At 39.2% G+C, this 25,474-nt stretch overlaps 1 protein-coding gene across 3 annotated transcripts in view; it reads right to left on the bottom strand.

Moving 5' to 3' along the window:
- KDM4C (lysine demethylase 4C) overlaps positions 1 to 25,474 on the bottom strand; it is a 375,701-nt gene that overhangs the window by 91,350 nt on the left and 258,877 nt on the right. The window lies entirely within an intron of this gene.

The following is a 25,474-nucleotide window of genomic DNA, read 5'->3' on the forward strand; positions in this document are numbered from 1 at the left end:
TAGAGAACTGCAGGTCTCATCTTTGCTTGGGACTGAATCCAAATAATGTCTAGGATCATAAATATTAAATAAAGAACAAGTCTTTAATGTTTGCTGCTATATAGTATCATTTCTACTAAATCTGACTATCTCCTTTGATTGCATATAACTTGATCATTCATTCTTTTGAACAATACACATAAGTTCCTATTGTCAGTTCTCTGTTGTGCTACTGAAAATGTTTGACAAAATTGCTCGTTTCATTTTTTATTCCCTGTAGATCTTCCGCCCTCAAGGAAGCAATTCTAAAGCAGCATGAGATCCAGATGAAGTGTCAAGTCAGCAGACAATGTTGCCTGCAGGAGCAAAGCAGGCTCTCAGGAAAAGGACTGCCTGCAGCCCTCGGAGGCACGGGGAGACTCACAGGCAGGAAGCCTCAGAGCTCCACTTCTGCACATGGCTACAGGAGAAGCACTATCCCTTCCATCATCACCCTCAGAGAGGACGGAATTGCAAGGCACTGGAAGATCCAGTGAGGGTTTGTGGAGCACTCTAAGTGGGATACCTTTGTCCTTAGTGTCTTATCCTGATCACCGTCTCAGTGACAACACCTGACTTGGTTCTCCTTCCAACTTGTCCTGAATCTCATCTGCTAAGGATTCTGAAATGAAACTTGGATGAGCACATAGTATTCCTAATGGAACGTTAGTCTGAGTTCCTCTGTGCCTCCCAGTGGGTGAGGTTGAAGGAAAACCTGTAACTGGTCCATGCATTCATCATTTAAACCTTTCCTGAGTAAGGACTGGGGCTCCACATGAGGCTCTAGTGATGCAGAGATGAATAGGTCAGTCTCAGCCCTGGAGAAATGACAGAATCTCCAGGGAAGGAGGCCTCGGGAGTATTTCTTTGATGACTCCATTCTCAGAGTCACTACCATGCCATTCACAGGACACAGAACAGACAGAGTGGACGGCACCTGATGTCCAAAAACACCCATCCAAATTTCTTCCTGAAAAGTCCTTGTAGCCAGCAATTAGCTCTCTAGGATCCTGTTGTCATGCAATTTCTATAGCAGTGCAAGAAAGTCAGGAAGTGCATCCTGCCCCTTGAGTTTCTGCAGTAACATTTGCTATTCCTTACTGCATCTCACCTGTCTTCTACTATTGCCCCTCTCCTCTCATCTTCAGGGCTTCAGACAACTTGTTTTGTAGACTCCGGAAACCTAAAGGATTCCTTCCTTCAACATGAAGAGGTCTGTCTTCCTACTTATTCATGCAAGGCAGTTGTTCTACTTCCCAGATTTCCCCATCACCCCTACAGGCTCTGGGCTTATTAGGAGTTCAAAGTTTTTCAACAGAAATGCCAGGTGTGATTCTGGCATTTATGATTGCCAGCATCGTCAAAGTGGATGAGTGCCAGGGACATACTCCTGGAGACACTTAGTCTATGGGGGTAGTGGAGGTACCAACTGTGAGCTCTGCTGGTGTCCTCCAATCTTTCACACAGCCACACGGAGGACAGATGCTCAGGTTTCCCACCGTTCCTTGCTGCAGTGAGTTTGCTATGCCGTATGAGGCACAGGTAGGAATGTTCCCTTAAGTTATTTAAAACCCTATGGGCACCAGGCTTGCCAAATCATAAATTTAGGAAATTGCATTCTGTTAAACTAAGTCCTTCTTTGAGCACTTTAGTCACCTAGTTATTCTTCAATATCTTTCCCACAAACACTTGGCCCCGATCCCGAGGTCCATCCCATATCTGTGTCTCCTTGGCACATAAAAGAGATTGAGGAAAGGAGAATGAACAATAAAATTTCAGGTTTACTGGTAGCACTAAGTGAAGTAATCCCCCTATGCATACACTTTTCTTACAGGAAGATCACTTATTCAACCTTTCCATTCACCTGCCTGATGAGATCTACATATATTTTAAGAGGGTAATTTGGAAGACTTACAACAGTAGAAGTTGTTCTGTAGCATTAGTCTGTTTTGTTTGTTTTAGGTTTGCCCCAACATTTAGCTCATTTACACAAGTGAATAGCTAACTGTCTGGTTATTAATCAGGTCAACCAAGACTCATTCAAACTACTTACTAACAACCCTCTTTTATATACTAATGTTCTTTAAATATTCTTGCTTAATAGTTCCCAAAAGAGTTTTGCAAAATGACATCTCTCCTTAAATATGTTAAAGTTGGCCCTTATAAATTTTTCAATTTTAGGAGTAAAAAAAGTAAACAATATTATTTTCCAGCACAGAATTCCAGGATATAATTATAGGTGTGCTTTATATATTTTGTGGTCAAACTTTGAGACTGCAAATTAAGCCAAATTTATGTCAAATGTCTGCCATATAGACAACCTAATAGACAAAGGCAGTCGTCATTACCGAACAAATCTGCCACAAAAGATTTATTTTTCCAAAAAAAGTCTAAATTATTTTTTAAACATATTAATATGAATAAAATAAATATTAATATGAAAAGCATCTCATTTCTGAATGTTAATTCTAAGAGATAATCAAGGGTATCTATACTAATAAAAGGGTAATATGCTAATTAGACCAGGAGACCTTCTGGACAACACCATGGTGGCGGGGCTGAGGCAGAAGCAGTTAGGGGCAATCAGGCCAGGAGGGGAGGGCAGTTGGGGGTGATCAGGCCAGCGGGGAGGAGGGCAGTTGGGGATGAGCAGGCCAGCAGGGCGGGGGAGTTGGGGGTGAGCAGGCTGGCAGTGGGGGGCAGTTGGGGGCAATCAAGCCGGCGGGTGGGGGGAGGACAAGCAGGCCAGTGGGGGGGGCAGTTTGGGGCTAGAAGGCCAGTGGGGAGGGGGGGCGGGGGCAGGGCAGGCGAGCAGGCCAGGATGCAGAGTGGTTAGAGGCGACCAGGCAGGCAGGCAAGAGGTTAGGAGCCAGCAGTCCTGGATTGTGAGAGGGTGCAGGCCAGGCTGAGGGACACCCCCCCCCCCCCGACCCCGCCACCCTGTGCATGAATTTCGTGCACCAGGCCACTAGTATTTAGGAAAAAATATAAGCCCCCAGCTATGTAATGTCTTAAACACACAGAAATTCAGTCCTGCCTTACATAACAGCATTGGGCTGGCAAATAGTTCAGTGGGTTAGCACTGCTCCAGTCATTCAGGGACAAAAGTTTGGGTACTGAGGTCACTCTCTAGGTCAACTCCATTCCTGAAAAGAGCAAGGAGGAGGGCACATGAGGGTATTTAGGAGCCAAGCTGGGAGTGCTATCTGTCACCTTTTGCTCTGACACCTCTGGTGGAGCTCCCTCCAATCTGCAAGGGAGGCTGGATGATGTGGACTAGCTGTGGACCAGGGAAAAGGGATCCATTGCTTTTAGTGAGCAGCTGGTAGGTAAGGTCACCACTTTTGCAGTTAAATGTATGGCCTAGGTAAAATAACATGCTGTTTTCCAGTATTTATTACCTAATCTATCTTTGCTTTGCTCTCTCCAAACATGCCCTCAGAATCTTTCCCTTTGTTTCTCTACCTGAGAGTAGTGTACTTATTCTGTAAAGAGAGGAAAACCAGCAGCCCCTTCCAGGTTCATTCTCATCCAGATCAATTATGAGGAGAGTATGCATGAAAGTTGAGGTTCTGTCCTCTAAGACAGTCTTCCCATAAACCTTGGGTACTTGGACCCCAGTTTAAGAATCACTGACATAAAGTATTAGAGAACAATCAGAATCATAGAATTCTAAAGTGTAACCCTGGCCCATGTGGCCCAGTTGGTTGGGCCTTGTCCTGTGCACCAGAAGGTCAATGGTTTGATTCTCAATTATCAATCCCCGATACGGGGGTGTGGAGGCAATCAATAGATGTTATGCTGTCACATTGATGTTTCTCTTTCTCTTTCTCTCTTTCTCTCTCTCTCTCTCTCTCGCTCTCTCTCTCTCTCCCCCCCCTCCCCCCCTCTCTCTGCTTCTCCCTTCCTCTCTCTAAAAATCAATAAAATATTCTTGTAAAATAATAATAAAAAACAAAGTGCAAAGTATACCCTAGCCAGGTAGCTCAGTTGGTTAGAGTATTGCCCCAATATGCCAAGGTTGTAGGTTTGATCCTGGATTAGGGCACATACAGGAATCAACCAATGAATATATAAATAGGTGAAACAACAAATCAATGTCTCTCTCAGGAAAATAAATTTAAAATTGTTCTTAAAATAAAGTGCAAAGTAGTAGTGCATTTTACAGAGGTGAAAACTGAGCTAGAGGAAAGAGGTCCAAAGTCACCTTTGTAAAAGTTAATGAACATAGTGGGGCCATTCTTTACTCTAGCAAACTCATTTTTGTCTTTGGTGAAAATGGCTATTTCTAGTTTTTATTGCACAATGTCTAGAAAGGCCGGACACTGCTATCCTTCAAAAAGTCCTGCTTACAAGACTGGCTTGGCCGGTGTGTAGGAACCTACATTGTGAATCTAGAATTTTGGTACATGCCAGGTAGAAGGTGCCTATGTGATCAGTCCTGAATGAAAGCTCTGCGCACTCATTCTCTAACAAGCTTCTCTAGTTGGCAACATTCCCACTGTGTTGTTACAACCTGTTCCGGGGGGATTAAGGAGTCCTATGTGACGCCACTGGGAGAGGGTCTGAAAGCTTGTGCCTGGCTTCCTCAGACTTCATCCCCAGGGGCTTTTTCCCTTCACTGATTTTGCTTTGTATTCTTTCACTGAAATCATGGCTGTGAGTACAACTATATGCTGAGTCCTGTGTGTCCTCCTAGACAAGTCTCAAATCTGGGGTAGTCTGGAGGCCCCAACACACATAAAAACTATGTTTGACAGACAAGAATAGATTAAATGTAGGATAACAAGAACATAGTAAAGACTGAAATTTCAGTACATTTTGAATTAAAGTTATTTTTTAATATGGAACCTCTAGAAAAGGGTAAAGGCAATTTATATTCAATTTAAATAATCTACACACTTTTAAAATGACAGATAATGAAAATCACTTTAAAAATACAGAGCTTGGTTATAGCTAGCAAGCAAAACTTAATATGACTACCAAGACATCAGAAGGGAAACTTCCATACTGAAAGGAACCATTAAAGAGAAAATAAATATGAAATTGTGAACATTACAAGAAAAAAATTGTCTATAATTGAAAGAAATAACAAAATAAAACAAAAAATGACTCAGGGTGTTTGTGCTGAAACAAAGGGAGAAAACCCAAGAGACACTCTCTGACACTCCTACAAGGGAGCGCTCATACAACTGTCAGCTGATTTCTCAACAGAAACTTTGCAAGCCAGGAGATAGTGGCAAGAAATATTCAAAGTGATAAAAAGAACCTAAACCAATATTACTCTACTCAGCAAAGCTATCATTTAAAATTGAAGGTCAGGCAAGAAAAAGCTAAAGGAGTTCATCATCACCAAACCAGTATTACTTGAAATGTGAAAGGGTCTTCTTTAAGAAGAAGAAGAAATATAAAAAATATGAACAATAAAATGGCAATAAATATATATCTATCAACAATGAATCTAAATATCAAAATAAACAAACAAACAGAACAGAAACAGACTCATAAATACAGGGAACATTTTGACAGTTGCCAGACAGGGGGAGGGTTGGGAAGATGAGTGAAAAGGGTGAAGGCATTAAGAAGTACAAGTTGGTTGTCACAGAATAGTCATGGGGGTGTAAAGTATAGCACAGGGAATATAGTTAATAATCTATAATAATAAAAGGGTAATATGCTAATTAGACCGGACGTCTTCCAGATGTCATTCCTGACATCCTTCCTGAGGAAGCTGGGGCTGAAGGGAAGCCAGCCTGGGTCCCGGGTGCCTGCCGATGGCTAGAGGAGGGAAGCAGCCTGGGTCCCGGGTGCCTGCTGGCGGCCAGAGGAAGGAAGGCCTACTCTTGCATGAATTTCATGCATTGGGTCTCTAGTATTCTAGTAACTATGTATGGGGTCAGATTCGTACAAGACTTATCGGGATGATCACTTATAAAGTTATAGAATGTCTAATCACCAGGGTGTACACTTAAAACTAATATAATATTGTATGTCAATTGTAGTTGAAAAATTAAAAATAATTTTAAAAAATACAAACAGTACAGGCAGCACAGTGGGTGAGCGTAAGGTGCATTTTACAGAGGTGAAAACTGAGCTAGAGGGAGGAGGTCCTCTTACAGGCTGTATGAGCAAAAATTACTGAATTCTTCTTAGTGTCAGTTTTATCAAATATAAAATGGGAATAATGATATCAACCTCAAAGAGTTGTAAGATTACCTAGACCAGTGGTCAGCAAACTGCGGCTCGCAAGCCGTGGTTTGCCGCTCTGTTGACTAATGAGTTTGCCGACCACTGGGATAGGGGCTTAATCACAAGGAACAACAACAGCCTGTAATTATTGGAATTGAGAGTCTAGGTCAGTGGTCGGCAAACTCATTAGTCAACAGAGCTGCAGTTTGCCGACCACTGACCTAGACACTGCCTGGTAAAGAGCAGCCAAAATGAAAAAGAATATTCAACACAAAAACATTAGTACATCTTACTAACCACTAAAATAGAATAAGCTACCCTACTTCATATTTGCTTTTTTAGCACAGGTCGGGTGGAGGTGGGGACACCTTTTAATTACCTCCAGAGCAATGCAATCAAACTACAAAGACTCATCCAAGAGACATGCAAACAGCATCTTTAATTCACCAGACTGTAGGTGCTCCATTCTGAATGCTAACGACCTGTCTTCCTACAGCATGCGTGACAACAGGAGCTTCATCAACAGGTCCATTCTAACATCTGTCAGCTCTGTTTCCACGTCTGTTTTCAAAAGCAAAAATTATCACCCAGACAGAATTTTGATGAATGAGTGATAGTTTCTCCAAAACTCAAAATACATCGGGTTGCTTTGACGTGCTGCAGGAAGGCAAGATTCAGACTGAGAGATGCAAAGTGGATTCCCCACCAAACAAGCCTCGGGGCCTGTGATGTGCTGCAGGATTACCAGCTCTACTTCTAAGGCTGCTATTTAAATGCCTCCATGTTACAGAGGTGAACCCAGGATGTACCAAAATCATTAACTCAATGGAAGGAATTTGATTTCAGGCACTATTTTTGAGGCTATAGTAGGATATATGTTAGACTCAATTACAAAAGGAAAGAGGTTCCAGGAAAGGGAAAGTACACCAGTCAAAAGAAGTAGCTTTATCCACACATTAGGTCAACAAACAACACTTAAAATATCTGAGCACAATGTCCTAAGGTTCCAGGGGGAAAGCACAGGTGACATATCTTAGGAAAAACCCATGGACTGACTCAGCAGGAGCTCAGGCTATTGTGCCCCATCCTAGAGCTGCTGCTGACTATTCCCATCTAGGATGAGAAACAAGATTGGGGTGGGGGTTGGGGGGCGGGAGGAAAGAGAGTGTCAGGAGAGGAAGCGCCAATGCAATTTTCCAATTCTTACTGAACTGCGGTTTTCACAGTTCATTATTGTTGTTGTTCTGTGTCTGAATTCCAAGTCTGAAATGCACAATGTTTGAAAACTTACAACAGTCCAAATGCCAGACATTAATGAGTTTTTGTGCAAATAGCAATTGTTTTAGCTGTGATACGGGTCAATTTAATCCCAGGCCAGCCACTTCCCATATGTATATCTTAAATGAATTTCATTTATCTTAATTGCCTTAAAATCATCCGAGTTTCCAGTAAAAACGGGTTGAAATAATGCCCAGCATAAAACCTCATGAGAGCAATAACATGGGAAGGGGGGATACTGGTGTTTTTACTGCTGTTTCTTTACAGGAGGGTGCTTACAAAGGGGCCTGGCAAGGAGGGAACTGAAACTGCAGCACCTCGAGAACTGCTGGGGACCACATGGGTGACAAACGTGACGGCACTGTGGACAGCACCCAGTGCAGGGCACACCACAATAAATGTTAGCTCCATGACTGGGACAAGTGAGGGTTGACTTGTTTCAAGAATAATAACAAGACAAATCATTGAATCAAGATTTCAACTCTCTCCCAAATCAAAATCTTTCAAAATGACTACAAAAAATGTCCACGAGAAGAGGTCTCTCTCTCTCTTCTCTACCAGCTAGCTTATCCTTTCTGATAAGTAAGGCCAACCCAACTAAACAGGTGCTTATATACGTATAAGATTCAGACATTAAGAAACAAATCTGATAATGACATCTTCCTCTCCTCTGTAAGGTGAGCGGCACTAGTCTTTTCATCTGAAGACAATGTTGGATTTGCAGTGCTTCCGACAGCAAGTTCCTGTCTAGAACTGTCTTTTTAAAAGCTGTCAGTGGTAAAATGCTGTTTCTGGTTAACAAAACCCCTGTGCCCACATCACCATGAGTTAGAGTTCTCAGACACCTGCCACGGGTGGAGTTTATTTAGGTGATAGATTTATGCGTCTCAATACACCTCTCTGAGGCTTTAGCTGTCTCTGACATACCAACTCTTTGTCAAAGCTTTCCAACAGATCCGACACCAAGCAAGAGTGAACTAGAGTTTGACGGGCCCTGCAAGGCTAATGATGCTGTGTGAGAATATTTTAAAACTTAATTTAAGAACACTTCCCCCATTCTCTTGCAAACTACTTCTCCCAAGGACATAGCGCAGACATCATTTTAAGTACTGCATTCGTTTAAAGTCCTCCAAAATGAAAAACAAAACAAAAAACAGGTAGCATATCTGAATTGAAGTAATTGTTTTCATGGCAAATACTGGAAACAATTAACTTTTGTACATTCGTGTTTGTTATCAGCCTTTGAGGAGATCAGGAAGCTACCTAAGTCAACAGTGAATGTAGCCTACTAGCAAAGAGCATGGGATTGGGGTCAGTATGCCAGATTTGACACAGCTGTTCAGTTATTATCTATATAACATAACCACTTTAAGCCTCTGATTTCTCATCTCTTCATTATTCAGTGCCACCATTGTGCTAATGTAACAAATACCTCATTTAATCCTCAATGAGATAATAATTATGATGATGCAGCAGTAGAAACTAAAATTAATCCCATTCTTAGGAATGATTTTGGCAGTAGGAATTTAGCTATGGAAATAGCGACCTCAGATCAGAACTTTCGGAATGAAGGGAGATCCGTGAAAAGCCTTCTGAGGGGATGATTCCATCCACAAGTCCAGTGTTGTCTAGAAGGAGTGTACACAGTGAGTGTGGGGTGGGATGGGGGTGGTCAAGGACTCTACTTCCCGCAACATTTCCCTTTGTACTGCCATCTACATTCTCTCCTTTCATTCCTTCTCCTTCTACTTCTCTTCACATTTCCTTCTTCCTATGCCACAGAGTTATCATTAGTTTCATTAGACAAATCCACAGTCAGTCTAGCGGCATTAACAATCTTGTTTTACATTTAATTTTTAACAGATAATGTAATTGACATGTAGTAAAATTCATCCTTTAATGTTTACACTTTATAAATTTTGCAGTCATGCAACCTTCACCCTCAATCAATATATACAACAGTTCACTGGCACAAAAAATTCCCTGTGTTCCTTTGTAGTCAACCGCTCCACCCAGGCACAGTCCTGTCACTAATCTGGTTTCTGTCCTCACAGGTTTTTTTTTGTGTTTTTTCCAGATTGTAATATGCATGGAATAAGACAATATGGGGCCATCACTTAGCATGACCCATTTAAGATTCACCCACACTGGTGGTATCAGTGGTTTGTTCCTTCTTAATGCTACAGTAAGTAGTAGTATTATATTGTGTGGATGTACCATGGTTGGTTAATTCACCAGTTGACAATGGGCTATTTCCAGATCTTAGTTATTATAAATTAAGCTACCATAAAAATCACTTGTAGGTTTTTGTGTGAACAAAACTATGGTTGTTCTTAGGTAAATTCCTAAGAGCGGGGGTGCTGGAAGGCATGGTAAATTGTATGTTTAACTTAATGAGAAATTGCCAGTGCTTCCAACATGGCCGTAGCATTGTGCATTCCCACCAGCAATGCAGGAGAGCTCCTATTGCTACATGGTGGCACCACACCCCTTAGTATTGTCAGTCAGACTGATTTCAACTATTCCACAGTTATGTACCAGCTTCACATTGTGGTTTTTACTTGCTTTTACTTAATGGATAATGACATTAAGCATCTTATCATGTGCATACATGCTATCTATATTTAATTTCTGGTGAAATATAAGATCAAATTTTCGCACAATTTTTATAGGATTGTTTTATATCGTGTGCCAAGAGTTCAATGCTATAAACCATATACATTACTACTATTTTTGCTTTACCTTCCTTTTAATCATTTCTGTAAAACTAAATTTCCTTGCAATAAAATTACATAGAACTAGCACACATAGTGTACCAATGTCGATTTCCTGGTTTTGATATTAGACTATATTTATATAAGGTATAATCAAAGGGGCACACAAGAATCTCTATACCACCTTCACAACTTCCTGTAAATATATAATTATTTAAAATACAACAGGTTTTTTAAGTTAAATAAACATTTGCGAATTTATTGGTACTTAATTATTTGTAATATTTTATGTATGAGAAAATGTATCACAAGTGGTAAAAGTAAACTTTAAAACAAACCTAATTTCATTTATTTATAAGTTGAAGATTATCTACAGTTATTTTAATGTCATTTTGTTATTATAACAAAATTACTAACATAATATAATCATACTAACAACAATAAGAAGAAACATTTTTTGAGAACTTACTATAGCCAGGTCTGGGTGAAAGACTCCACATGCCTTACCTAACTTGACAACAATGTTAGAAGGTACTATTATCATGGATATAATTTTACAAAATCCTTCCTGAGAATGTAAAGAGTGGTAAGAAAAAAAAGGGGCTTCAGACAGAAACTGGGAGAACATAAACATTCCAGAGGAAGACAGGGAGAAACCTGAAAATCAAGTGGCCAGTAGGAGAGAAGGGGGTGATCAGGCTGACAGGAGAGTAGTTAGGGGTGATCAGGCTGGCAGGCAGAAGGGGTTAGGGACAATCAGGCAGGCAGGCGGGCGAGTGGTTGGGAGCCAGCAGTCCTGGATTGCGAGAGGGATCCCAGATCAGAAAGGGTGCAGGCTGGGCTGAGGGAAACCACACCCCCATGCACAAATTTCATGCACCAGACCTCTAGTATTTTTATAAAACAGATTCACATATGTGTCTGAGTATCACACATATATAGTATGCTATTGAAACACACTTAATTATAACACTATATGGTACAATGCTGTATCCTTCTAAGCTGTTTTCTCCACAGAAAAGTCAAAAATATTACTCCCATATGTTAAACATGATCACCTGGATGGAGTGGCACAGAGGTAGAGATGACTCTCATTTTCTATTTTGAACACTTTGGTTTTAAAAAAAATAATTTTTAAAACAGTAAGTAAATAAATCTTTAAAATATAATTTAAAAATAAGAACCAAGAGTCTTATATGATCTATATGTTAAAATTCTAACAATAAATAAACAAGTTAAAGTTCGAAAGTACGATTTAGCCTTATCAGTGGTGGAGATGCCCTGGGCCCTGCATGTCAGAGGCTGATAACCTGCACTGAGCCTGGCCTGTCATATTCCTGGAACATCTCTGGAAGAGAGAGAATGTGATTAAGAATGAACACATCACCCTAGCTTGTTTGCCTTCCCCGGGGCAGGTGGGCTGTCATCCCCTGCGTGCAAATGGAGGTTAAAAGGCTGTCATACCTTATCTACGCAGAATGTACACTAAGGTGGTGTTATGTGCCATAGCTGTGGGGTCAGCTCTCCAAACCAAAATGTGGCAAAGAACACAGACACAGTAAGGCTGTCATGGGCAGGAAAATGAGACTCACTAGTTCTAAGCCATCACTAAGATAAATAGAATTTAGAAATTAAATGGTGATTGCCCCCTATCAAATTGAGAAGCCTAAAAATGCACATACATTAACTCCTGGGCCTACCAGGAAAAGGAGTGATTTTCATTTTGCTGGCTTTCTTCATTTTCTAATTATAAAAAAAGGATTGTTAAAGAAATGGTACCTAAGAGAAGTTTCTTAATTTTCTTGTTGTTTCTAAAAACATTTGGGCCACTGATCTCCCTCTACTTTCTAAATCGACCTGACAACTGAAATGTTCTGTAATGGTCACCTTATTTGAAAATCACAGGGCTGGGTAAAGTAGGCTTACTGTTGTAAGTGTGTGAAACACAGAGCTTATTCTTGTATTATTATTTATTAATTATTGTATTACTTTCCACACCAACTGTAAACCTATTTTTGCCCCGCCCTATATTTATAAATAGCTTTGAGAAACGTAAAAAAAGGATGATACCAAAGGATAATTACCTCTATATGGCTTCTTCCTAGAGACTTTTCAAAGCACATTTCTGCAGCAGTAGTGAGTTTCTGCCTTTTATTGTATATTATATAAGAAGTGACAACACAACCCTGCAATTCTTTATGATAAAAAACTTTAAGATACTGTGATACTTGAAAACTACATATTATGAATAATATTTCATTACTTGAAGTGTTTAATTATTTATAAGATATTTCTTTTTGTTGTGAGCCATGAATAATTTGAAACTTTATGTTAACAATATAAGACCATTTGAAAACTTTTGTTTTTTTTAAAGATGTTCATTATTATTTCTAAAAATGATCTCAAACTAATTTCATCATATCTGAAAAAAATACACTTCTAATATTTTTATATACTTGTTCGAAATTATCTACACTAGATAAATATCCTGACATCAGGAAACAGAAATGCTTATTGCATATCTCTGTAAAGAAATGCCTTAGGCCTGGCTGGTGTGGCTCAGTGGTTGAGCACTGACCTATGAACCAGGAAGTCATGCTTTGTTTCCCCATCAGGACACATGCCTGGGTTGAGGGCTCCATCCACATAGGGGGCATGCAGGAGGCAGCCAATCAATGATTCTCTCTCATCATTGATGTTTCTGTCTCTCTCCCTGTCTCCCTTCCTCTCTCTGAAATCAATAAAAACATTTTTTTAAAGAAAGAAATGCCTTAGAATGCTTTAATCTAGGCCTTCCCTTCTGCCTTCCAAAACTACCAAAAGAACAAATGGCACCCTTAGAAGTTCTACATCTAAATCCTTCCAGCATCTAAACTCCATGAGAGGAATGACCCTTGTCACCAAGCACCAAACAATTTGAGCAGTTCCATAAACATTTGCTGAATAAAAAATTAATAAATGCATGAGAGAAATGCTTTTATTCCACAATTTTCCTCTAAACCTTAAAAATGACAAGCTGGAATCCTCAAATTATGCAATGAAAGATGACTATATTACATTTCAAATACATGCTTTGTGGTAGAAGTTATTCTGAGGAGATCCCTACAATACTAAAGAAAGCTGTCATTCTTCCATTGCTCCAAAACCAGCAGCTGTCAAATCTACACCCGTGACATCATTAAAGCTGGGAAAAGAACTGAATAGATCTGTGGATCATGATTTGGTTTTTTATTTGTTTGTTTAACTATAGTGGGTAATTAACTTATTACGTTTCACACCACTTAGAGTTTTTAGGATTAAATGTGGGTCAACAATGACTAAACACATCAACAAGTGACATTCATTGAAATAAATCATACCAAATGGCCAGCACATTAGAAGCTGCTGTGGTGCTACCACTGCTTTCATAAATAAAAAATGAGAATTAAACTTTCATAGTAAAATATTTCACCAGACTAGATTGCAAATTTTGACACAGTCAGTTTATCATTGTAAAAAGCAGATGAGGCTCAGTCAACTCTGGTCAGAGAGCTCATTAGTCTATTAAAATTATACCTTTTGCCAGGATATCATGATTCTTTTTACTGAAAAAATATCTGCTATTTACTGAAAAGATTTCATACTATTTTTTGCTTTGTACACAGAAAATAAGTGTTTAAAATTGATGGATTTCTAAATCAATAAAGAACAATAAAGAGTAACAGATGGTGCTAGGAAAAATTTTTTGAAGTTTTAATTAACCTTATACACTATTCCTATAATAAAAAGTGGTCAATTTATTTGACTACTTTTTCTACTTATTTATATTAAAATATTTGGTTTCTAAAGAAAGATGGAATTTTATATTCCAAACAGAAAAAGATCCGCAACTTAAAATGTTATCCTAAAGGCAGTTTGAGTTCCAAAACTATTAGTGAAAAGCTAATTTTTTAAAAGTGAAATTTAAAAGCAATTCTGAAGTGAATACTTTTTCATAGGTTTGTACAATCCTGTGTGATTCTTACTGCAAATCCCCTTTCCTATGTGGCCACACACCTTGGCAATGCTATCCTGTTGTAGGCTATGTTTTTATTGGTTTCCAGGACACATCTTTCATGAGAACACTGAACTTTTCCTTCTTGCTCAACTTTTTGCAAATTATTCTATTTCATTTCTATAGGTTTTGTTTTCATTATCAATGTATTTCATTTCTTGGCTCTAAGAGAAAGCATAAAGGCAACTTCCAGAGCTGACACTGTTCTACCTGATTATTACACTTAAAAAAGAGCACGGAGCAGCAGATACAGTATTTTCACGAACCAAATTCACATCCAGGCAAAGTGCGATTGTTCCCTGCCCTGAATTACTGACCATCACAGGCCTCCAGACCTAACAACCTAGGATCAAGCTGTGAAATAGCTGCACACGCATGAGAGTAATGTTCTGGCACACCTCTCTCCTGAGCCACCCAGATGCACTACAAAGACCTCAAGTTAAGTGTGTCCAAAATGTGCTTCCCTGTGCATAGCATGACCACTTCCCCAGCCACCTGTGCCAGGCTGGGCTTCTTCCACACCTCTAGTCAGAGCCACCCTCTCATCATCCTAGTTTACTTCCTCACAGGCATCAAAGGTTCTCCGGTGTGTTTGGGGTAAGTACAAATCCTGTAAACCAGCACTCTACAGAAGAAATACAATGCGAGCCACATGTACAATTTTTAATTTTTTAGGTGCCACATTAAAAACAGGTGAGAGAGGAGAAAAGGGGGAGATACAGACTTACAGTTTAGAACAGCCGTGGGCAAACTACGGCCCGCGGGCCGGATCCGGCCCGTTCAGCTGTTCTATCCGGCCCGCGGAGCCGAAAGAGCGGAGAATTCTCTTGCTCTCCCCTCCGCTCCTTCACCAGCAGCAGTGTTAACATGGCAACGTCGGGAAACACGGCCGCAGCTCCTTCTTCTGAGTGGGCGGATTTATATCCGCCCATTCAGTAGAAGGAACAACCTCTTAGTCTTCCAGAGGCTCCTTGTAATGCCCGCGGACGCGTCCCCCGACATCACCCTGGGAATGCGTAGACACGTTATCGTGGTGATGTAGGGAGACATGCCCTGGAGAGCACAGTATCAGAGCCTTTCTGAGGTAAGATTAAGAGCTCTACTCAAACACAATTTTTTCCTGTCCCCACATTCTGTACATCACAATGACTTGTTAATAAAACAACAAAGACTTTCAGCTTTTAGTCACTTCAACTGGTGGCCTGTCCTTTGTCACAAAACCCTGAAACAGCACCAGAAGAGGTGCAACTGGAACTCATCGATCTTCAGTCTGACTTTGTCCTAAAGGAGAAATTCAGCTCTCTTGAACTAAGAGACTTTTATGCTTCACTTAATGAAGCCACTTTTCCAAACATCCGGAGGATGGCACAGAAGATACTGGTGCTGTTTGGGTCAACCTATGTTTGTGAGCAGACATTTAGCGTCATGAACATCAACAAAGCCCCTCACAGATCCAGCTTAACTGACGAACACCTCAGATCTATCCTGAGAATAGCCACAACAAAACTAACTCCAGACTTTGATGCATTAGCTAAAAAAGGAGACCAACAACACTGTTCCCACTGAAGTTGATGTTTTAAAGACCAAAAACCTTTCAATCCAGTCTACATTGCCATCTACATCTACGTCCCGGGCATAATTTGGAAGTTGCACTAAAGAAAATGTTTAATTTACTATTTACACATTTTGTTCTTTTCTATTTGTTTTAGTTTTAAATTATTTTATTATATTTAAGTTTAATTTGAAAGGCTTTTGTACCTTTCCTTTGTTAGGCAATTTTATTTTGCCTTTGCCATCTTCAATAGAAGGTATGTTATTGTGCTATGATTCCTCCATTTTTTGAAGTTTCAAATTATAATAATTAGTGTTTACATTCTTCTTGTTAAAATGTTTGAAATGAATAAAACTATTGAAATAAAAAAAAAAGTACCCTTTTATGTAATGATGTTTACTTTGAATTTATATTAGTTCACACAAACACTCCATCCATGCTTTTGTTCCGGCCCTCTGGTCCAGTTTAAGAACCCATTGTGGCCCTCGAGTCAAAAAGTTTGCCCACCCCTGGTTTAGAAACATGAGAAGGTTCTGGAGACAGATTTTCTGGAGATTCAAGAGAGCAGGACTGGAGGAAGAAAGGGTAGTTTCAATAATCATGTGGAAGTGATTTGTGTGTGAACCCGGGGATAGACAGAAGTGAACTGATCAGAGGCAGGTGGCTCAGACGAGCCGTGGAGGAAGCTGTGAATGTACTTAGTGCCACTGAACTATACACCTAAAAATGAACAGAATGAAAATGTTTAAAGAATATTTTACCACAATAAAAAGGGTAAAATTAATTTTAAAAATATATCCTATTTAACTCGACAAATCCAAACTATTATCATTTTGACATAAAACCAACATAAAAAATTATTATTGAGTTGTTTACATTCTTTTTCATTCTAAGCCTCTGAAATGTGTAGTATATTTACACTAATAGTACATTCCATTTTCAAGGGTGTTAGAAATGTGAAATGTAGACTACTAAAACTATAGCTGTTTCATGTGTTTATGCTGCTTCAGTTTTAAATTTTAGCTTATTTTAAATTAAATAAACTTAATGTTCAATTCTTGAGTAATACTAACAAGGACTCCACAGCCCCAAGCGGCCAGTGGTTACGGTATTGGACGCATCAGCCCTAGTTCAGAGGCTTCCTCTTCTCCACACTTACCTCTCCCTCTTCCCTTCCTGTTCTAGCTCCACTGGAATTCCACTTCCCAGACTGTCCAATTCTCTCCCACCTCCAGGCTACTGAGCATACAGCTCCTCTCCCGGCCCCTCCATGAGTTCTTCTCATCCTTCAGGTCTCAGCTTGGGCATGATTAGCCACGGCTTCTTCCAAAAAGCTTTTCCACACCCCTACACCGCCAGCCTTGTATCCCAGATCTACTTAGGTCATTCAATACATTCTGGATATTTTTCTTAATATATATACATATATTTTTTTAATTGATTTCAGAGAAGTAGAGAAGAGAGAAACATCAATGATGAGAGAGAATCATTGATCGGCTGCCACCTGCATGCCCCCTACTGGAGATTGAACCTGCAACCCAGGCATGTGTCCTTGGCAGGAATTGAACCTGGGACCCTTCAGTCTGCAGGCTGATGCTCTGAGCCAAACCGGCTAAGGTGTTCTGGAATTTTTATTGTAATACATGTTTTCATAGTGCTTTGCAATTGTGTATCTCATTTTCAATAGCTTCCATTATTCTACATTATCTATCAAAGTGAAAATACAGTACATCTATCACCTAACCACAAAGCAATGCCTAAGTAAATATCTGTTGGACAAATGAATGAATGAACACATGGGAGAAACCAGAGCTTACTCTTCCCTTAGAAATATTTATCTGCACTGGTCCTTCTGGCTGGAAGGCAGCTTACAGAGATTTATGCAGCAGGGGTTGCATCATTAGCAGAAAGCAATGAGGAACCTTGAATGAAACTACATGCCAGGCCCTTCACTTGTTCATTCATCCTCACACCACCCACTTTACAGATGAGGCACAGAGAGGTTAATCTGCAAGGCCAGGTTTGCCTAAGTGGAAGATGCAGGACTCAAACAGTCTTCATTCAGAGCCTGCACACTCAACCTCAGTGGCTTAGAACTGCAAGATCCAAAGGGTAATCAGGGTGAATACAGAGAGCCTTTGATTTTAAATCAGTGAATCCCAGCCGTGGCTGCCTAGAGCAGTGCTGGTACCTGCATTTATGAGCTCATGTGAGAAAATGACATCACTCCCTTGTGGGACCATGGCTAAAATATACCACAATGACATATTAAATTAATTAAAGTATGGAAAGATTCTCACTTTATACAAAAAGCATTTTATAACTTTTTGTTGATTTTTAAAACAACCTTCTGAGGGAATACATAGCCTAACTTATCTAAAAATATTATAAAAATAATAATAAATCTACTGTTTTACAATAATGACTGTTCCTTTGGAAAACTATAACCTCTCTGCTGTCAATCACTGTTGATCAAGCAAAACCCTGGTGCCTGTTTAGAGCTGTCTGGCAGCTGCCTCGGTTTGGCATGTGCTTGTTGGTACTGACCCAGTCAATGCTGGAGTGAAAGGGGTGACCCCATCTCTGAAACCCTGACCCCAACACACTCACTCAATTAAAAACTCCATCAGTAATCACTCCTCACACAGACAAGATCAGAAAAAATGGACCATTCAGCAGTACAAGCTAAAAATGAGATTACTCCCTCACAATACTCTAATAATAAATTATCTGAAGTTCTACTTATCTGTCTAATAATGTTTTTAAAATTAGTCCTCAGGGGGGGTGGGGGAAATGAGTTCAAAACTAAAAATGTAAAGGTTCCAATCAATTTCCTTTTGCCTCCCAGTCTTCTTTCAGCAGATAAAAGAAAAATCCATAGTAACAAGATAACATTTCATGCACTTACACATTTTCTCCTATAGATATCTACAGCATTCAGAAAGTATATTATTTGTAGTCATGCCCATCTGACATTTTCCATTTTACTCAAAAGATTTTACGGTTTGGTATTACAGCAATATACAAATTTGACAGCTTGCAATAGGATCTACTCCCTGTAGCAAATCATTCTGACAGTTAAGAACTATACAGCTACTAATGTACTTTTTTTTTTTTACATTACACTTATTTAAAAATCATACAAAGTTAGGGACATGTGTATGTTTAAGTCCTGAAGAATGTTCCTAATGACATTGTAAATTTTATACTGGATTGTTAAATAATAGGACCCTACACACCACCCCACAATTATGCCATTTCTAGTATCACTCCTCCTTCAGTAGTTCCCTATTAAAAGCACATTTTTTCCTCAACCTCATTTAAACAATAAACTTGCTCATCATTGTCAATGTTTATTATTCTCTTAGAATTCCTCTTTTCCTTGAAAAATCACTGAAGACGTGAATAAATCAGTACATGAGTTAATGCAGAACATAATGACTTTTTTTTATTGCCTGTACAATGCTACATTTTTTGCTCTTAAAGTGATGAAAGATCATCAATATATCTTTACATTTCCCAAAATGCATTAACAGAGGCTCTGTCAAATACAACTGTGATTCCTCTACAAAGAGAACAAAGCTACTCTCTAACACTGTGGTAACATTAACTAGATAGGAGTGATCTTACAGCACGAGAGGCAGACCCCATCTCTCTCAGTAATTCCGTTTTTAGTATTCAATACATATGATAACATAAGCCAGTTAGCAAGAGAACAAGTGCCTTCCTTCTTCTAAGAAATGGGAAGCCTGAATGCATTCCCCACCTCAATTCAACTCTTCGGATGGAATACCACAGTGAAACCACTCTACTTTCAGAATTGATGTACCTTTCAAAACTATAATCTTTGGCTTTCAAGTTCACTATTATTTGCCTTCAGGTACAAATTTTAAAGTGTATAGAGGCTTCTAAGCAGAATAGTTGGTCTCAGCCAGATACTAAAAGGCTTGTAGCTCAGCCATCATTGCAGTGTAAATTCCTTTTCAAAATAATGTTCTTCACTCAGAGAACACTTGTGCCTGGTTCACTTGTCAAATACAAATCGGATGGAGGTCATCGAATGCCTGGGGGCAACTTCAGCTACTCCAAAATTCATTTCTCCGTCTATTTGGTTGCAGAAATAGGATTTCAAATGTAAAAATCCTAGGAATGTCTACAGACGTAGAAACCAAAGTCACGGTGCTATGCCACTGAGGGGATGTGTGGTCCATGAACACCACCAAGTTTTGTATGCAATGTCAACAATAGAGATAGACATCATTTGCCTTGATACATGCAATTTAATATTTAAATGTTCCTACAACACTTATATTTGAGAATTTTCCCTCCAAACAGGAAGAATGTTTAAAACTAATGGTTGCATTTAGGGTCTGCTATAATTTTCTAAGATTTCTTAGAATCCATAAACTTGTCTTACTGTTCTACTGGTTAATTTAATTTGATTAATTTAATCTTCATAAAACAATCAATGTAGGTAATAGATATCCATGGTAAGTATGTAACAAATACCAAAACTTTATGCTGTTTTATACCTTTTTAATGTTCTTCCCTTTAATTTTATAATCAAATCTAATGATTTTTTGGTGACCTGCTTCTAAAAGACCATATGATACTCAAGACCGTTTAACCAGATGCTGTCTTCTGTGAAAACCAAAAAGATACATTCTAACTTCCTGTGTGTTTTATATCTCTCTACTTTTGTGTGTGTGTGTTCTCATCTTTGCACAATTGTGTTCCTATTCCAGAGACTCAGTTATGACCATGGGCAACCAAGACAGAAGGAAATAAGAAAAGGAAATGATTGCGTAAATTCTAAAATCTACATCATGTGGGGGCAATTGCTTTCTTTTTGTCCTCGGGCACACCAAGCTTCTGTGACTCCTCACAAACCCCTCCCTGGCAATCCCCGAGCACACCATCAAATGCAGAGCAGGAGGTGTCCTCAGCATCCTGCCAGGGGCCCAGGCTCTAATGCTCTCTGGACATGCGGAGAAGGTACTGAAGCACATGGGAAGTGGTGGGGAAAGACAAGACTTGTCACATGGGTAACTTTTCCTATGTTAAAAAGTCAGTTAGAAGCAAAGGAATTCATGCTAAGTAAGTAAGTAAGAAAAATACTAAGTAATCTAGAATCTGCAGTAATTAAGCTGACAGAGAAAATGGTTTTCCCTCTCAAATATGATTTTGGATATAGCCTATTCAGATAACTTTTAGCCATTTCTTTCCTATAAAAGGAAGGCTCTGCTTAATAACCTGATGCTTTTGGATAGCAACCTGTAGCATTTTTCAGATGAGACAGCAATTACTTTAATAATCCCCGAGATAATTATTCTTCATAAAAGCTAAATATTTTTAAACATAAAAAGGAAAGAACTAATTAGATAAAGACCACTATAGCCAAATATATTTTTGCACTAAAATTTTGTTGTTTTTTAAAAATAATAAATTTTATTAAAGTATTTCAAATTATCAGCAGTGTAAATAAAAACAGTATAATGACTTGAAAATAAGTCTAGTCTCATCATTGCTGTCCATTTAATTACCTGATGAGTAAAGGCCACAGCTGTGATATTACCAAACCAGGTGGCCAGATGAGATAAAAGTTCTTCTTAAAGCATACACCATTTAAGGATCAATATAATCCACTGAAGAGCACTGGAACTCTTGTTTTCCATTTCCTGTCTCTTCTTTCCTAATGGTCTTTATTATACAAGAGCAAAAATCTGCTAAAGCCAACAAATCCTTTCTTACACCCTGAATAAAAATCTTCCTACACAAATAATTGTACAGAGGGGTATTTCAAAAGCTACATGTTGACCTTATGAATAAATAAAAGGCTAACAACAGTATTACTAAAATATTCAAATACTTCTGTGTAAATACCAGTATCCCACAATCTAGAAAGATTGCTAACAATAATGAGCATTTCTTTTAAATATGTAGCTTTCATATATCAGAAGACATTTTAAACTCACGTTGGCCTCTTGCAGTTACTGGCTTTTATTAGTGTTGCTTAGTAGTTATATAGAAAACACTAACTTACCCCCAAGGGAAAGCAGCTCTTTTCAGATGACTAAATGAAAAACTGAACTAAAAACTTGCCCTCTGGAATTCTCACTTTGAATGCACAGCAAGCTGCACCTTCCCTACTCTGCTGCTATTCCTTGGGTTAGAGCACCCTGGCATGCATCCATGAGCATGGCATGCATCCGTGGCACGCACACACACACACCTCTGCAAGTGCAGGCAACTTGCTAGGAGAGGTGATTTAAGGGCAAGGAGATGGAATGGTACACCAGCACCACCTAGTGGGCAGTGGAGAGAGACTCAGAGCCCCCTTGCTGCTGCTTCATGGATGAGCAATTTGTTCTTCCTCGAGAGGTTCCAAGATCAGGACTCACAGACAATAGGGCAAGTGCTGCACGGATGCTCCACAGGCTCTCCGAAATACTGTGAGGCTCTATATTAACCTAACCACATGTACCCTGTGATGCCAGCATGGAAATCAATACCTTGGCTTAGAGCAGTGAGCACAGAACTGTGCATGAATTTACCACCACAGCTTTCTCAGTGGAAACCATAAAAAGGCACAAACCATTTGGTATTGTCTGATCAAAGCATCCAGCCATAATATGTTAAGCCAGAAGCACAAATAATAACTATTTTCTGCCTTTTATTTCATAAATATTCACTTAGTAACTACCATGTGCATAAGTGTGTGCACACAAACCTCACAGAATTTTAATATTTATGAAACCTGATTATTTTTCAAGGTTGTTCAATTTCTATAAAAACAGATGTTAAAATACTAAATCAGATTATATAACTAATACATTAGTAAATATACACATATGTTGTCAAATTCTATTAATTTTTTGACAAATAAGAAATTAGAATAATTGGAAAAAAAAGATCTCTAAGATGTTTTTAAAAGCAATTAAGAATTTCTGTTCTCTCAGTCTCCAACTTACTTCTTTCAATCAAGATAGTCTCTATCTGAAAATGAAAATTTTCTCTGTATGTTTATGTCTTCTCTGTAGACCAGTGGATTCTCAGATGGGGATATGCGGCGCTGTCTGTTCAAGGATGCTGCCGTCTGCAACGCACATGACAGTCACCCACAGCAAAGAAGTATCTTTTCTAAAAGGTCAACAGAGCCAACGCTGAGAAAGCCCAATCTAGACTTTAAGATACGAGACAAGAGCAATGTCTTATTAAAAAATATACACTAAGTATTTGGTAAGGTAAGGTAACAGTTTGGTGAAATAAGTTGACACTGACATCTAACTCATTCTTAATATCCCCCATCCATGTGAATAGGAAGGTGGGTGGGCAGTCTAGCATCCAGAAAAGGGTTGGCTGCAGCCCCAGAAAAAGACTGAAACTGACACCAGCAGACATACACGCGTTCACTAGATAGACATAGTGAAATAATTTGCCTATACGGACAGTGGCCTGTGTGAAATACCACACAAAACTACTGCTCTGACTTCGGATTGGTGATGCACTCACTAAATGAATGTTCAAAAGAATGCTAATGTTGGAAAGCACATCCTTGACTGCAATAGGGCAGAGCATCCTATTCTCTGGGAAGGTGCACTCCACCCCACACACATGATCATTTGTAAATTTTGTTATTCAAGGCCAGCCTGTCAGAGTCCAATCACCACAGGACACTGGATAATACCAGGGCACAGACAGCACTAAGGAGGGTCACAGGTGATGGTGCTGTGATGAGGTTTCTTGGTGAAAAAATTAGCCAGACTTCTGACCATTGCCCCCTTGCAAACAATTACAGCACTTTTGAGTGATTTCCCACCCCCCCACCACACACACACACAAAATGAAGTTTCTCCTTGAAATTTCCCATTTAAGGTAACCACTGTGGGCATATCGATAAATATATTAAGACATTCTCTATGGATATAAAATTATATTTAAAAATTGGGGGAAATCTGATATATCGCCTGCTATTTTCACCCAAATTATTTCATGGATATCTGTATGTCAATAATCAGCTCAATAACAGACATTAGGTGATCTTAAATCTTAAATTCACTCAAGACATATTGTTGTAAAGGTACCAACTGTTTAAGGATGAAAAGCATAAGGAGTATGTGATATACACAATCAAAGTTAGGCACAGCATTGTGAAGAAAACAGTAAGCTTGCCACCTTCCCATGCAATCATCCGATTCCAGCCTTCTAGACACAGCTTCCTGAACAGCACTGAAATGGTCGTGCTGTCCCTCCTGCTGTTTCCTTACAACCCATGTAGGACTGGTATGGATAACAATACACCATTAAGAAAACACTCATGGCCGAAACCAGTTTGGCTCAGTGGATAGAGCATCGGCTTGCGGACTGAAGGGTCCCGGGTTCGATTCCGGTCAAGGGCATGTACCTGGGTTGCGGGCACATCCCCAGTGGGAGGTGTGCAGGAGGCAGCTGATCGATGTTTCTCTCTCATCGATGTTTCTAGCTCTCTATCCCTCTCCCTTCCTCTCTGTAAAATATCAATAAAATATATTTAAAAAATAAAAAAAAGAAAACACTCATGGACAACGGCAGCAAAATGAAGGTCCAGCTTCAAGAGCCGTGACCACTCATTCTGAGGGGCATTAACCTGGGGAACAGAAGTCACTTTCAATGAAGTGTCTACATTTTTGAAAATACATATTACTTGTAAATCATAAAAAAGTAAGATATTTGTTAGTATTTGTCACAATAAATATTAAAAATTCTTTGACATATGAATTCAACATTTTTTAATAACCTGCCTGAAAGCAGATCTTTTTCTTTCTTATTGGTGATTTTTTTAATTGGTGACCAAGATATAAGATTTCAAGCTTTCCTATGGAAGTCCAGGAGCCAAAGAATTGAATTTTAAAGGGCCTTTTAAATGATCCATTCATTTCCATCTCATTTACAACCCTGAGCATCCTAGTCCCACCGCTCACATCTGCCCAGCAGTCATCAGTTCTACAAAGGGCCTCTGTTGTCTAGCAATGTGAAATCCTAGAAAGAACTATAATGAAAAGTAAGTGTTCACTTTTCCTTCTGGGGGAGGAGGGACAACAGATTAGATTCCAAGTACCTAAGATAGAGACAGTACACCCCGTTCCCTGTTGGGGAAAAGAATGGTAATGAACAAAACAAGTAATAGGCAGAACGAGTGCTACAGCTACAGTGCCTGAGACATTCTCAAGTGGAAGTACCTCAAGTTAAAAATAACAAGAACTGAAGACATTCTAGGGAATTAAGTCCATGTGTAAGATACGATCCCATATTTTAAGGTCATGCAATTTAACTTTAGGGAAAATTCTCATTAAATATGAATTATAAGGGCCTAACCTAATGATCTTTTGGCTACCAACTGAATAGAACTCCAAGATTACTTCAATGTTAAGGACATTAAAAGCCTATCTTTTCAATAAAACATACTCTGAACAAAGAGAACCACTGGAAAGATTTTTATAAAAGTATCTAAACAGGTCAGAAGAAAATCAGCCTGAGAGTTTGGCACAATAAATGACTTGTATCTTATTAATAAGTGAGGAAATCCCTGGGTAATAGTAATAATTTGTATTTCTCTACCAGTCTTTTGGTGAAGAGAAGATGAAACCAGGTTAGATGCATTTTGCTAAGTCAAGACCAACCAAAGAGAGGCAAGAGAGAGAAACAGAAACT

The sequence above is a fragment of the Plecotus auritus genome, assembly GCF_963455305.1.
Source record: "Plecotus auritus genome assembly, chromosome: 5".
In the NCBI taxonomy this organism is placed as follows: Eukaryota; Metazoa; Chordata; class Mammalia; order Chiroptera; family Vespertilionidae; genus Plecotus; species Plecotus auritus.